The following is an 8,818-nucleotide window of genomic DNA, read 5'->3' on the forward strand; positions in this document are numbered from 1 at the left end:
TCTCATTTAGGCTCAATATGGGGAAGACTGTAGACTTGACAACTGGCCAGAAGACCATCATTGATACCCTCCATTGGATGGGTAAACACAGAAGTTCATAGCTATAAGGAGGCTGGCTGTTCACAGAGTGCTGTGTCCAAGCATATCAAAGGAAAGTCTAGTGGAAGGGCAAAATGTGGCAGGAGAAGATGCACCAGCAGAAGAGCTGACCGTGGGCTTCTGCGGATGACCAAACAGAAGATTCATGAATCTGGCAGAGATCCAGAAAGAGTGGAATGAGGCGGGAGTCACAGCTTCAAAAACCACCACATTCAGGCGGGAGATGGGCTACAACTGTCGGGCTCCTCGGGTCAAACCGCTTCTGAGCTTGAGTCAACGTAGGAAGCATCTCAACTGGGCCAAGGAGAAGAAGAACTGGAATGTTGGCCAGAGGTCCATGGTGTTCTTTTCTGATGAAAGTAAAGTGTGCATTTTTTTATTCAGGAATCAAGGTCCAAGGGTTTCGAGGAAGACGGGTGAGGAACACAACCCGAGCTGCTTGAGGTCTAGTGTGAAATATTCACAGTCAGTCATGATTTGGGGGGCAACTCTGCTTTCTTAAATCCAAGGTCACCGCATCAGTCTACCAGAATACTTCATGATTCCTTCTGCTGAGGATCCGTATGGAGATGCAGATTTCATCTTTCAGCAGGACCTGGCCCCTGCCCATACAGCCAGAAGCACCAAAACCTGGTTTGATGATCATGCCATCACATAGTGCTTGATTGGCCAGCCAACCTAAACCTCATTGAGAATCTATGGGGTATTATCAAGACAAAAATGAGGGGCACCAGACCCAAAAACAAAGAAGGGCTGACAGCAAGCATCAAGGAAATCTGGGCTTCCATAACTCCCAGCCAATGCCACAGCGAATGGAGGCAGTGATTAAGGCAAAGGGATTCCCTACAAAGCATTAAAGATCGATGTATCATTTTGAAAGTACCATATTTTGATTGTTTTGATGTGATCCTAATTTCTATTCTAATTTTTGGAAATTCTGTTTTCGTGGGTTTTATGAGCTGGAAGCCCGAATTATGTACAAATGACCAACTAAATACTTGAAATAATTTTAGTTGTGGATGTTTAATCTTTGGAAGTTTAACGTTTTGAATGGAATTATGGAAATTAGGGATGTCCGATAATGGCTTTTTGCCGATATCCGATATTCCGATATTGTCCAACTCTTTAATTACCGATACCGATATCAACAGATATATACAGTCCTGGAATTAACACATTATTATGCCTAATTTGGACAACCAGGTATGGTGAAGATAAGGTACTTGAAAAAAAAAAAATAATAATAAAATAAGATAAATAAATTAAAAACATTTTCTTGAATAAAAAAGAAAGTAAAACAATATAAAAACAGTTACATAGAAACTAGTAATTAATGAAAATGAGTACAACTAACTGTTAAAGGTTAGTACTATTAGTGGACCAGCAGCACGCACAATCATGTGTGCTTACGGACTGTATCCCTTGCAGACTGTATTGATATATAATGTAGGAAGCAGAATATTAATAACAGAAAGAAACAACCCTTTTGTGTGAATGAGTGTGAATGGGGGAGGAAGGTTTTTTGGGTTGGTGCACTAATTGTAAGTGTATCTTGTGTTTTTTATGTTGATTTAATAAAAAAATAAAAATAAAAAACCGATACCGATAATTAAAAAAACGATACCGATAATTTCGGATATTACATTTTAACGCATTTATCGGCCGATAATATCGGCATGCCGATATTATCGGCATGCCGATATTATCAGACATCTCTAATGGAAATAAATCAACTTTTCCATGATATTAAAATGTTTTGGAAAGGGGCTACAAATGAATGATAAATCAACAAGTGTTATTTGGTGAAAATATAACCGGAAGTAATCCGTCTATTTTTGTATTTGATGTAACTGTCAAAAAAAAAACATATTCATAATCCATCAATTGTTCTGTCGCTTGTCAATTGCATGACATATTTTAATTATAATTTGATCATAATTTATTCTTATTTGTTTTGTTTTCTAAATACCGCTGTAACAATCAGTTTTTAACCTACAGTATGTTAGGTTGATTTCATAAACAAAAAGGTGTACAATCCAAGTGGCTCCTGTTTCCTTTTGTTTGGAAAACGTCAGGACACCAGGAAGCAGGAAACAAATATTAACACAGACTTTTTTTTTCCTGTATGCACCAGTGAATCGAGCACTAATTACACAGATACACGTGTGGAATGAATCAAGTGGATTGGACAATGAAAGAAGACTAGGCACGATGTCATTGGCTGGCAGGGCAACTCATAGAATGTGATGATGATATAATATGAGTATTTATATATATATATATATATATTTATTTATTTATTTTTTATTTTTTTTTAAATATGTATGTACAGTATATGTATATTTATGTATATACATTGTATATATACATACATATACATACATATATAAACATATACAGTATAAATGTTGATATGTTGATGATGGATATATATACCACGATTCTTATTTGTAGTGATTCTCAATTGATTAAAAAAATTTTATTAAAAAAAAAAAAAAGTGTTTTTTTCTGTTTGTTTAAATCTGTTCTGTACAGCCACTCAGGCTAATCATATTGTTGATTTACACTTTTGTAGATGCCTATATCTGCTAGACAGATTTACACTAGAAAAGAGAAGTGTAGGATACTTCTCTTGTTGCCTTATTTGTATTTGACTTTATTAAATATTTAAAGTAGAATTTTCTTAAACAAAACCAATTTTCTTTTAAGTAATATAGAAACGTATCACAGCTGTTTATCTATTTTATGGAGGATTGTAGTTATTCATAGACCTGGCACCCAATGTTACTAAAAAGTATTGATTTTGAATCGAGAATCGTTTTTAACCGTGCCTAAAGATTCACAGCCTTAATATATATGCACACATAAATATTGGTTATCGATATCGGTTGCAAAGGTCTGGAAATGATCTTTTATCAGTATGGGTTATAATTTCCATTATCGCTCATCTCTAAGAACAACCAGTAAGCAGAATGTGCACTGAGAACATTTTGCTTTGTCCATCCGCTTTGTCGTCAACGTGTTTTGGCACAGCACCATGGTCAATATTTGAACAAGAGGGCAGGGTCAAAGGCCACTCCTATTGCCACCTCACACTCAACAGCTGCACTCAACACCCGCCCTAATAACACGGATCTGACTACCATTCATTAACGTACGTCTGAAGAGGATGCAAGTACCTGCTTGTACTGCAACTGTCAGAAATCTTCAGGCACCTTGGGTAAAGTTGGACGTTACTGTACCAACACATATGTTATTCATCAAGAAACAATACCAACATAAACCTGTCCAAAAAAAAAGTCTTACTACATTTCATCCGGAAAGTTTTCACAGCGCGTCACTTTTTTTTCACACATTTTGTTATGTTCAAGCTTTATTCCAAAATGGAATAAATTTATTTTATTTTTTTATTAAAAAGTCTTACTACATTTCATCCGGAAAGTTTTCACAGCGCGTCACTTTTTTTTCACACATTTTGTTATGTTCAAGCTTTATTCCAAAATGGAATACATTTATTTTTGTCCTCAAAAGTCTACAGACAATGCAAATTTATTAAATATAAAAAATCACACGAACATAAGTATTCACAGCTGTTGCTAAATACTTTGTTGATGCACCTTTGGCAGCAATTACAGCCTCAAGACTATTTGAATACGATGCCACAAGCTATTTCAAAATCTTAAATGCAAATCAAAAAACTAACTTCAGACCATTTTTTTCTATTTTCATTTCTGAAACAAAAGTTGGACAAGAGGACTTTTTTAAAACGACAACAGGACTCCTGCTGAACAAAAATGTTACCGTTATGCTAAAAACATGCTAAACGCAAAGGAAAAGCTCAAATACTGCTTCTGGTTCAATTTGTCATCACACAGATAACCACGCATTTTTGCATTTTGGATGAACATTTTTTTCGATTTTTGTGTTTATCTGGAAAAATTCAAATCCATAAAAGGAAAACAGCACAAAATCCAATTTTATGGCAATATTTTAATGAAAATGAACCCTTTTATGTTTGTGTTCAAATCTGCCATATATAACATCCATCCATCCATCTTCTTCCGCTTATCCGAGGTCGGGTCGCGGGGGCAGCAGCCTAAGCAGGGAAGCCCAGACTTCCCTCTCCCCAGCCACTTCTTCCAGCTCTTCCCGGGGGATCCCGAGGCGTTCCCAGGCCAGCCGGGAGACATAGTCTTCCCAACGTGTCCTGGGTCTTCCCCGTGGCCTCCTACCGGTCGGACGTGCCCTAAACACCTCCCGCGATAGGCGTTCGAGTAGCATCCTGACCAGATGCCCGAACCACCTCATCTGGCTCCTCTCGATGTGGAGGAGCAGCGGCTTTACTTTGAGCTCCCCCCGGATTACAGAGCTTCTCACCCTATCTCTAAGGGAGAGCCCCGCCACCTGGCAGAGGAAACTCATTTCGGCCGCTTGTACCCGTGATCTTGTCCTTTCGGTCATGACCCAAAGCTCATGACCATAGGTGAGGATGGGAACGTAGATTGACCGGTAAATTGAGAGCTTTGCCTTCCGGCTCAGCTCCTTCTTCACCACAACGGATCGATACAGCGTCCGCATTACTGAAGACGCTGCACCGATCCGCCTGTCGATCTCACGATCCACTCTTCCCTCACTCGTGAACAAGACTCCGAGGTACTTGAACTCCTCCACTTGGGGCAAGATCTCCTCCCCAACCCGGAGATGGCACTCCACCCTTTTCCGGGCGAGAACCATGGACTCGGACTTGGAGGTGCTGATTCTCATCCCAGCCGCTTCACACTCAGCTGCGAACTGATCCAGTGAGAGCTGAAGACCCTGGCCAGATGAAGCCATCAGGACCACATCATCTGCAAAAAGCAAAGACCTAATCCTGCAGCCACCAAACCGGATCCCCTCAACGCCTTGACTGCCATATATAACAAAGATTGAAAAACGGCCCTAATTTTATTTTTTGATTTGCGTTTCAGAGTTGGAAATAGAATAAACAGAAGGCACACGGACCACCTGTCTTTGGGCAGTTTCACCCATTTCTCTTTGCAGCACCTCTCAAGCTCCATCAGGTTGCCGCTGAAAAACAACCCCATACCATGATGCTGCAGGACTTTGCTTCACTGTAGTGATAGTATTGGCCTGGTGATGAACATTGCCTGGTTTCCTCCAAATGTGATACCTGGCATTCGATTGTTTTCTGATCAGACCAAAGATTTAATTTCTCATGGTCTGAGAGTCTTTCAGGTGCATTTTGGCAAACTTCATACTAAGAAGTGACTTCGGTCTGGACACTCTACCATACAGGCCTGATTGGTGGTTTGCTGCACAGACGGTTGTCCTTCTGGAAGGTTTTCCTCTCTCCACAGTGGAATTTTGCAGCTCTGACAGAGTGGCCATCGGGTTCTTGGTCACCTCCCTGACTAGACTAAGATGAATGCAGGGACATCCTGGATAAAAAACCAACGCTTCCATCCAATCTGATGAAGCTTGGGAGGTTCTGCAAAGAGGAAGGAATAGAGCGAAACTGCCAAGCTTATGGCATCGTATTGAAAAGGACTTGAGGCTGTGATTGCTGCCAAAGGTGCATCAGCAAAGTATTGAGCAAATGCTGTGAATACTTATGTACATGTGATTTTTTTAATAATTTAATTTTTTATAAGTTTGCTATTTAAAAAAAAAAAAAAAAAAAACATCTTTTCACATCGTCATTATGGGGTGTTGTCTGTAGAGTTTTGAGGAAAAATACGAATTATTTATTTATTATTTATATAATTCACTGTATGACGTTATAAAGCGTTATATAACATTTTAGAAAACTTATTTTTATACAATTATATGATTTTTTAAATGAATTTAAAATTTTAGAGGAGTTTTAGTCTGGATTTAATCACTTTTTTGTGATTAATAAAACTAGTCCAAATTCACAGGTTGTGTTGTTAATGATGCTAAGTATCTACAGAATAAACCACATGAAGTTAGTACATCAATTGAGGGAAATAGAAGGGGGACACATTTTATGGCAGCACATATATATGCTGAAATATTCTGTATCCCCTACTAACTTTTTTTGTCATGAATAAAATGAGTCCAAATTCACAAGTTGTGTACAATGCTAAGTCTGTACATATAATCCACATGAACATATAGCTTGAGGAAAATAAAACACATATTTTCTGGCATAAAATACGTGTTTCTTTGTTGTTTTTTTACATGGAATTGAGTCTACCCTGTAGTGTTTGTTCCCAATATATTGGTGTTAATTTTTAATCACATTACAGAATGTTATTAATGTAATTTCCATAAAATAGGTAGGCTGACCAACCGCTAGCTGCAGCATTCCACTTATACAATAGAGAAGCTTGTAAAGCGATGTCAATACAAATACAACACGTCATGTACAGATGATCCAAAGCATTTATTCGGGTAGAAATGTCAACATGTCACACCAACAACAATTTGGACAATCATGATCGTAATAATCCACATTTTGTATCATTGACTTCGCTTATAACACGGAGGTGCGACCGCTGTCTGAACAAGGAACAGAGCTCCGCCCCCATGCGCGCTCCCGCGGCAGGTGATACAAAATATTGCAGAGATACAGAATGTCGCACGACACCTGTCATAAGTCTGAATCTGGGGGGGAAAAAAATATCTTAAAAAATAAAAAAATAAAATAAAAAAAATAAAAGATCGGATCCTGCAAAAAAAAAAGAAAAAAAAATACGATTTGAATTTAAAAATATTAAAATACTTTGTTGAAAATAATTACCAGAGTCAGTAATTTAAATTATTTGTGTGCACCTATTTGTACTGATTATTTCATTATCAAAATGAAATCCTTGTATCTAAAAAAAACACTTTGAGTTTCAATTTACCTGTATATCTTAAAGAGCAGAATATGAAAAAAAAAATCTATATATATATATATATATGTTTTGGTCTGGTTTTACTAAATACAACTTCAAATATTAATTAAAAAAAAATACAATCTCTCCTGGCAGCATGGTGGCACAGGGGTTAGTGCATGTGCCTCACAATACAAAGGTCCTGAGTAATCCTGAGTTAAATCCCGGGCTCGGGATCTTTCTGTGTGGAGTTTGCATGTTCTCCCCGTGACTGCGTGGGTTCCCTCCGGGTACTCCTGCTTCCTCCCACCTCCAAAGACATGCACCTGGGGATAGGTTGATTGGCAGCACTAAATTGGCCCTAGTGTCTGTCTATCTGTGTTGGCCCTGCGATGAGGTGGCGACTTGTCCCGAATGCAGCTGAAATAGGCTCCAGCACCCCCCGGGACCCCAAAAGGGACAAGCGGTAGAAAATGGATGGATGGATGGATGGACAATCTCTCCTAAAAAATAAAAAAAAAAGACTTAGCATGTAATATAATGCAAATCCTAAAGATTTTTCAATAGATTTAGTTTTCTCCTCCATATTGCTGGGTATTGTGGCCAAACAGCTCAATTTTTGTTTCATCTGACATCACATGGACAAAGATAAGACCTTCTGGAGTCAAGTTCTGTGGTCATATGAAACAAAAATATAGCCGTTTGGCCACAATACCCAGCAATATGTTTTTGGAGGAGAAAAGGTGATGCCTTTAATCCCAGGAACACCATACCTACCTTCAAGCATGGTGGTGGTAGTTTTATGCTCTGGGCCTGTTTTGCTGACAATGGAACTGGTGCTTTAAGGAGAGTAAATGGGACAATGAAAAAGGAGGATTACCTCCAATTTCTTCAGGACAACTTAAAATCATCGGCCCGGAGGTTGGGTCTTAGACTTAGACTTAGACTTCCTTTTTATTGTCATTCAAATTTGAACTTTACAGCACAGATAAGAACGAAATTTCGTTACATAAGCTCATGGTAGTGCAAAATAAAAAAGCAATAAGGTGCATATATAAATAAATAAATATATATAAATAATATATATATAATAAATAAATATATATAAATAAATAGATTACTGTACAGCTAAATATATTGCACTTTTTCATATGCGTCCACGTTTATGGATGTATGTTATATTGTCTTTTTTATTCCAGCGAGTTAATCCATTTTGGGGGGAGTTGAGGGGATAATTTAATTATGATGCGTTTAAGGGTCTTACGGCCTGAGGGAAGAAGCTGTTACAGAACCTGGAGGTTTTGCTTCGGAGGCTGCGGGTTTTTGGCGCAGTTGAGTTTTCCCAAATACACGTCAAAAGTGGTAAATAATGGCTAAATCAGGCTAGATTTAAGGTTTTAGAATGGCCTTCCCAAAGTCCTGACTTAAACATGTGGACAATGCTGAAGAAACAAGTCCATGTCAGGTAACCAACAAATTTAGCTGAACTGCACCAATTTTGTCAAGAGGAGTGGTCAAAAATTCAACCAGAAGCTTGTGGATGGCTACCAAAAGCGCCTTATTGCAGTGAAACTTGCCAAGGGACATGTAACCAAATATTAACATAGCTGTATGTATACTTTTGACCCAGCAGATTTGGTCATATTTTCAGTAGACCCACTATAAAAATGGGACCCATTACCTCCCTGCTTGGCACTCAGCATCAAGGGTTGGAATTGGGGGTTAAATCACCAAAATGATTCCCGGGCGCGGCCACCGCTGCTGCTCACTGCTCCCCTCTCCTCCCAGGGGGTGATCAAGGGTGATGGGTCAAATGCAGAGAATAATTTCGCCACACGTAGTGTGTGTGACAATCATTGGCACTTTAACTTAACTTAAAA

This window comes from Nerophis lumbriciformis, linkage group LG11 (genome assembly GCF_033978685.3).
Source record: "Nerophis lumbriciformis linkage group LG11, RoL_Nlum_v2.1, whole genome shotgun sequence".
Taxonomy (NCBI): domain Eukaryota; kingdom Metazoa; phylum Chordata; class Actinopteri; order Syngnathiformes; family Syngnathidae; genus Nerophis; species Nerophis lumbriciformis.